General features: G+C 42.9%; 1 long non-coding RNA gene across 1 annotated transcript; it reads right to left on the bottom strand.

Moving 5' to 3' along the window:
• Positions 1–235: 235 nt before the first annotated feature.
• On the bottom strand, positions 236–3,450 carry LOC119245916 (uncharacterized). Its single transcript, XR_005125434.2, has 3 exons — positions 3,221–3,450; positions 1,364–1,435; positions 236–431 (listed from the first exon to the last, which is right to left on the bottom strand). It is a non-coding gene; the product is annotated as an uncharacterized LOC119245916 (long non-coding RNA).
• Between the last annotated feature and the right edge of the window lie 3,348 nt (positions 3,451–6,798).

Raw genomic sequence — 6,798 nt, forward strand, 5'->3', positions numbered from 1 at the left:
CAACTATATTAGTAGTGGTTACCAGGGACAGAGGGATGGGGGAACAGGAAGTGACTACTCCTCTTTAGAGTGATGAAAGTGTTATGAAATTAGATAACAATAATCAATGTACAGGTTTGTGACTATATTAAAACCCATAAAATTTTACACTTTAAGATGGTAATTCTTACATCTCAATAAAATTTTTTATTAAACCTCAATTAAACATTAATTTTTTTAATTGAATGTTTCCATTTTAGTTAGACATGCCACATGAAAATTAATAAGACATTTTAAATATTTAAGTGAGTGTTACAGATTATAAGATACTTCTTTGCAGCTGTTTTGAGGGAAAGTATTTGCTAGTATGTCCGCTAACATCAACAATTTCTTTCTCCTTTGTTCCATATTTTTATCAGTTATCATTCAGTTGGAAATACTGTGAGCTCCACCTAAAAAAAAAAAAAAATCTGACCAACAGTGGCTTAAGCATTGTAATTATATTCAATTATATTTCTTAATAAGAATCTAGAATTAGAACGTCCCAGATGGATTTTGGAGTTCTGTGATATCACAGTACTACTGATGGATTGATATCACTTTGATTCACTTGGCTGTTTTGTTGTAATCAAAAGATTGTTGCCTAGCTCCAAATACTACATCCTTATAACAACATATAAAAAAAGGGTGAGAGGCACAAAGGAACTTTTTCTTATTCAGTTCTCATCCTTTTTGTAGATATTAAAATCTTTCGCAGAAATTCCCAGCAGACTTCCATTTTCATTTGCCAGAATTAGGTAGTATGCCTATACCCAGACCCACCTGTAGCAAAGCAAAGGGTCATTAAGAATAATGATGATTCATTCCCTGGGGAGGGAATGTGTTAGTGAATAAGTGAACAATGCCTGCCATAGGGCAGCAAAAATCATTTGCTACAATATGATTAATCTTATAATGGCAATTCTTAATAATTCTGAATATAGTACTGACTTACTGCCCTATTATAGGAAATTTCTTGTTGGAGGAAAAAAACAAATTGCATACAAAACTTCTCTATATAGATGAGCCAAGTGTTTGAATAATAAAACTGATTTCTTTCCATAAAAGTGACTGATTTTCCTTAGTTATTCCAATTTTTATTGATCCTTTCTTCCTATAATTTCCTTTAGCATAAATAGCCCCTGCCCAGAAGCAGATCCAAGTATTGTGGGGACTAAACTTACATAAAATCTTGGGAATGCTCTTTAAGGAAATAACATACAATTAGCTTCAAAAGTGAACATTTGCTTAAAATTAAGAAATCACAGCAAATTACAGATTTCAAAAGACTGACAAGTAACACAAACATTGAAAAATGAAGAAAAATAACATTTTATCACTTAACTGTTATACCCATTTATTTTTGGATACATATTCTTGATTACCTCTTCATATGTCAATTTGTAAATTTCATTGTCTGTAGAGAGTACAGAAAGATAATTTAGTCTTTCATACAGTTTATCAAAATTGGTACCTTTTCTATTATTGCTAAATAAATATGTGTAAAGCATGCAACTTCTACAGGCGTACACACTGTTAATAACATCACTATAAATAAGTATCCTATAAACAGAAATTTTGATAAATCATATTTCATATAACCTCCATCAAATATGAAAAGAAACATTTGCTCCTTTTGTAAAGACATTATCAGATTATTCCTGATAGGGCCTCCCTGGTGGCACAGCAGGTTGAGTGCAGTGCTGGGAAGCTGTCTGCAGCCTCTGCAGCACAGGTTTGATTCCCAGCCGGCTGGGGAGATACCCACATGGTGTGGCAGACCTTTCCTGTCTTGCGCGCTCCTCCCCTTAGCAGTGTATTTCAGTAGATCCACCTGTTCTGCTCCCCACTCTGTCTCTGGTGAATTGTCTCATCCTGCTGTGCCTCTGGACTGTACCCCAGCTCTTGTATAAATAAATAAAAAATCATTTAAAAAAAGATTATTCCTGATAGAAAAGAACTTTTGACTAAGCTCTGATGAGAACCAAATTTGATGCTTTTAATTTTATACATGTAATGTTTAGAAGATGTTTGCATAGACAGGCTTTTGGCTTCATACATTTCAAATCTAGCTTATCCTTCATTGCCTTCATTTTCAGTGTCAGGACCTACAGGTTATGTACATATTGTATCACTGCTCCAGCTTTGAATCTTTGTGTTGTAGGCACAGAAAGTGATGAGTATTCCTGGTAGCCAGTACTACCCTGGGGCAACTAGTAATAACTATACATAACAGTGACTGTGAACCACATAGATAAATCCCACTAAAATCAAACTAAATGATTCCCATCTTGACTCCTCTTAGCCAGATCCCTAACGTGCCTGCAGCTACTCCAATTCCAGTCTATACAAAACAAAAGAGGTGGAAAGAAAAAGGTAAAATGTGGTATTGGCATTGAAACTGGGTCATGGGTAGAAGCTGTAAGAGTTTTAAGGTGCACATTTTAAAAAAAGGCCTCAATTACCTGGAAGAAACTGTTGGTAGAAATATGAATGTTAAAGGCATCTCTGCTGAAGATTCAAAAAAGAAGAGGAAAATTGTTTCTATAATCTTAGAGATATACCTATATTGTTATGAAAAGTGTTGGTGGGAAAATGAATGTTAAAGGTGCTTCTGTTGCTGTCTCAGGAAGAAATGGTAGCATGCTATTGGAAACTGGAATAAAGGTAATCCTTGCTATAAGGTATCAAAGAACTGCTAAATTGTGTTCTAGGATTTTGCAGAAAATAGAACTTATAAATAATGATCTTCGATATTTAGCTGAGGAGATCTGTAAACAAGATGTTGAAGATACAACTTGGTTTCTTGTTGCTGCCTGTAAAATTTAAGAGTGAGATAAATTGAAGAAGATATTATTAAGCAAATAGAACCTGCACTTGATGATTTAGAAAATTTTCAGTCTAACCATGTGGCAAAAAATTGAAAACACATGTTATAAAGAGAACATCAATGATGTAGGAGGATAACCATTTGCTGAAGAGATACCATATGAGTTAATGATCTAATCAACCATATCAGCAGAAACCAAGAGTAGATATGGAGTTTACCAGGAAAAGTGTTGACAACTTGGCCTAAATGGGACAGAGATGCAATGAAATGAAGGCAGGCTGTCATATGTATGGGATTCTAGAGGATGGCAACCAATAGAGCCATCTGTCTGTAACATGTTTTATCCTTTAAAGAAAAAAGATAGGGCCTCACCTGGTGGCGCAGAGGTTGAGCGCTGGGCTGAGAAGCTGGCCGCAGCCTCTGCAGCACCAGTTCGATCCCCGGCTGGCCAGCGAGGGTCCCACATGGCGCGCAGACCTCTCCTGCTGCCCGCTGCTCCCCTTAGCAGTGTATTTCGTCAGTCAGCCTGTTCTCCTTCCCGCTCTGGCTCTGGTGAATTCTCTCAGCCTCCCACGCTTCTGACTGTACCCAGTGCTTATATAAATAAATAAATCTTTTTAAAAAATGAAGAAAAAAAGATAAATGACCACAGCCAATTCAGAAGTCAGCAGGGCTACCACTTCTACCATGAATCCAGGGGGCACACGACAGTGGTATAGAACCTTTTACTGCTTGGTTCTAGAGGAGTCAGGCAGACACCTAGAGCTCAGGAAACAAGGTTGCCTCCCATGGCCAAGAAGGTAGGACTGCCACACTTGTTAGAACAGGTCAGAGCCTCAAGTCCAAGAAGATTATCCTTGCTTGAGTCAAAATTTACTGGCATTTCCCTGCTACATTCAGACTTGCTTGGGACCCATGGTCCCTTTCTTGGTTCAGTTTCTGCCTTTTGAAATATGACTATCTATACCGTGTATGACCTATTGTGTTAGTACAGGGCTCACCAGCAGAGGGACCTGGGGTAGTGGTTGCTTCTGCTCAAGCATGATTCGGCAAAAGCTGATGCAATAATAACCGGATGTTATAAGATCCACGTAAAGCGCATGTGCAGGCCATGTAAAGCGCGTGTGCAGACTTTCCTATCTCTATCCCTGCCCCTCGGTAATAAAGATAGTTCCTGCTTCCAGCCAAGTGAGTGTATGCATCTTTCATCCCCAGCCCCTCCGCCATGTTCCTGAACCCCGTCGGCCTGCGGGACCGACAAGTGGCGCCTGAACAGGGACCCAAGTACGAGGGATCCTCGGAGGGACCGATCAATCAGTAAGGTAAGGTCATTGGTAAGTGATCGGCATCATGGGCAATACCATGTCCAAGGGCCAACTTGTTAGAGCCCTACAGCTTCTCCTTAAAAATTATGGAACTCCCGTTAAGGTTCAGACCCTTCATGATCTAGTCTCAGTCCTCGCAAATACCAGCAATTGGTTCTTTCAGCAGGACACTGTCTCAGTATGAAACTGGGAAAAGGTCAAAGTGGACCTCCTTCTTCACAGGGACCTTTACGGACCCCAAACTGTCCCCCCCCCCAGTATTTTTTCTGTGTGGCAGCTAATCCATGATGCCCTTAGTAACGGGGGAGCAGCTGCTTGTGAACTAGTGGCTGAGGCATTGCACTCCGCGGCTCAGTCCGAAAGCGAAACTACGCCCGCCACATGCTCGGCCACGGCAAGCTCAGCCACGGAACCCCCCACTTCTCAATCCTCAAAACCAGAGGGAGATTCCTCTTCAGACGAGGGGGATGTGGAGGACAATACAGACCATCCACCTCCCTATGATAGACCACCCCCCATCAACCAAAAATCGGCGGTATCCCTCCCTTCCCATTCTCCCCTCCGCCCCTCCGCTCACCACCCCCACCCCCCGGCTCTGATACAGACTTCTGGGGGCTTGTGCAGTCCCTCACTTCTGCTCTTTCAAAATTCACCTCCTCAAGCTCTTCTCAAACATCCCGCGAGGAAAACACCCAGGAGTCCCTTCTCATGTGTCAATACGTTTGTGTAAAGATATTGATGGATCCACCGTTAACCCACACGAGGCGGTACCTGTTTTGGGTGTGGTCAAATGGGCCATTTATCCCTCTTCGGCTGACTTGCTTACTTCATAGTCCGCCCTCCGATCCGCCCAACGAAGAGGCGCTCTCCAAACCTTCTGAAAATGATCCTCCACCTGCTACTACTCTTCCACCTCCAACTGCAAGTACACCCCCCTCCTTTGCAACACAATTCATTGGACAATAGTTAATAATCCCCCTTTCCTTCTGCCGGTTTCCAGAAAGGGGGGTATTCTCCCGTCATTCTTATCTACCAATTCCACCACTGGACTCCCTTCTACACCCTTGACTTCCGCTAGTAACTTTACCAGCCCCTCTACTATTGATTTGTCATCAGTGTTCTTTTCACCTTCCTACATCTTACCGCAACCCCGCAGAATATCACCTTTCCCCCTTGCATTCCCCTTACTATAATGACGACCGCTGACATAAACTGGAGCAAAAATGACAGTCTTTCCAACACATCCAGTCATGAGTTCTTTCAGGGTCCCTATTTCCGCTTTTCCAACATCACCACTCCGGTTTACTCCCCTGGAAGCTTAGGGGTCACTTGCCCTGCCCATCCTATGGCACCTGCTCCACTGTGCTGGCCCCATGAACATGATTATACTACTGTACAAAACGATGGCCTTAGGTGGCATGAATGTATACCGCCCATCACACCATACTGCACAAAAGGTGGTCTCTCCTTCTTTGGTCCCCGTCCCCTCTCCGTGCCTACGGTAAATGCCAAAACATCCCCCCCATTGCTCCATAGAGACCCCCACACCACTGGGGGACAACATCCCATTCGCTCTGGCTGGTTTCTCTGCAATTCCCTTCCTATAATGCTACCTATGGTAACCATCCCAGCACTCTCTCTGACAATGCCACTCTCAGTTCCAAAGTTAATTTTACTGTTCAAGCAGGTGTTTGCGTCCTGTCTCCTTTTTATAGAGTGTCTTTCAATCTATCGTTCAACAAACAATCAATCCTCCCTCAATTGTAGCTGTCACTTTTCCTCTTGTTGGTCCAGAACCCTCAGCAATTCCTTTGTTGTCATGCGTTTCCCTAAGGTCGTTATTATGCCTGTCAATGTGTCTGAGTCTACTTCTCAGGTAATCATCCGAAATCGACGAGCAGGTCCGGCATTGGTTGTTGGCGCCTTGATCTCGATCTTCTCGATGCTGGCAGCTGTGGCCGCGGTGGTTGGCGGCCTAGCTCTGTCCAACTCTGTGGCTAACGCGGACACCATCAACCTTCTCTCAGAACTAATCTCCACCGCCTTTCTCACTCAAAACTCTATCAACAATCACTTTGCGGTCAGAATACTCCAACTAAATCAACAAGTCTCCTTGCTACAAGAAGAAATAGACTTATTGACTCTAACTGCCCATATCCCCTGTGTTCCTACATATGCGTTCACATGTGTTACCCCTGCTCTTGTTTCCAATTATTCCCAGGTTCATACCCTTAATGAGTACCTGCGTGGCCCGTGGAACCAAACCTTTCTCAGTTTTACAGTTCAATTGGCTAATCAAATTCTCACCATCAATAATACCCGAGCCGTGGTATTTAACCCTGATCAAGCCCTTTCCTGGCTCTCTAAAGCCTGGGGGCTGGCCAAATCCTTGGGGGGAGCCATATCACTCCTTGGTGTGGTCCTCTTCTGTCTGGGTGTCATCTTCTACATCCTGTGGCACCAGTGCCAAAGACTCAGGGCCCTACGACTGGCTCTGCGACAGGTACGGTACTCTCCGTTACAACGCACTGCAGACCCTGGAGTGTGGGTCAATATTGCTCTTGACCACCTGTAGGCCAATGACGGGTAAGATGGCGGTGTAATCCGTTGCAACCTAAGACAGCT

The sequence above is a fragment of the Talpa occidentalis genome, unplaced genomic scaffold (genome assembly GCF_014898055.3).
Source record: "Talpa occidentalis isolate TD23 unplaced genomic scaffold, MPIMG_talOcc4v2.1 talOcc4.15, whole genome shotgun sequence".
Classification (NCBI taxonomy): Eukaryota; Metazoa; Chordata; class Mammalia; order Eulipotyphla; family Talpidae; genus Talpa; species Talpa occidentalis.